Source organism: Wasmannia auropunctata, unplaced genomic scaffold (genome assembly GCF_000956235.1).
Source record: "Wasmannia auropunctata unplaced genomic scaffold, wasmannia.A_1.0 LD336041.1, whole genome shotgun sequence".
Lineage (NCBI taxonomy): Eukaryota > Metazoa > Arthropoda > Insecta > Hymenoptera > Formicidae > Wasmannia > Wasmannia auropunctata.
The window spans coordinates 373,178-373,645 of NW_012026849.1; the positions used below are offsets into that span (position 1 = coordinate 373,178).

A 468-nucleotide genomic window follows, 5' to 3' on the forward strand; every position below is an offset into this window, starting at 1 on the left:
TGTGCTCTTCCCCCCTTTTCCCTGCCCCCGTCCCACCCCGTTTTCTCGTCACCCGACGCGCCCACGTTCGAAGGATATTATCCGTGCAGAGCGGCACGACGGGATCATTATGAGATAAATTAATATACGCCGGAGTATTACGGGTGCGAAGCGCTTGAAATTCCATTCCGCCCATTGTTCCTTTCCCGTCCATTCGGACGGTGTTTTCGTTTTTCTCCCGAGAGCACTCTCCTTTCCGCCGATTCTACATTCCTCTTGTGTAGCTCTCTCGCTCTTTTGATATCTCCTTGCCTTCTCCTTTCGCTTCCCGAAGATTAGTATAATCGTATCATCGCCACGTCCGATTGCGTTCACACTCTGTCTCCAAGAAAGCTTCGCTCTTTCCTATCTTTCGCAAATATGAATTTTTCTCTCTTCTTTATTAATTAGCTCTCTCTCTCTCTCTCTCTCTCCTGTCTCTTATACACA

At 48.3% G+C, this 468-nt stretch overlaps 1 protein-coding gene across 1 annotated transcript in view; it reads left to right on the plus strand.

Moving 5' to 3' along the window:
* Positions 1-468, plus strand: part of LOC105451885 (regulating synaptic membrane exocytosis protein 2) — a 176,108-nt gene that overhangs the window by 39,699 nt on the left and 135,941 nt on the right.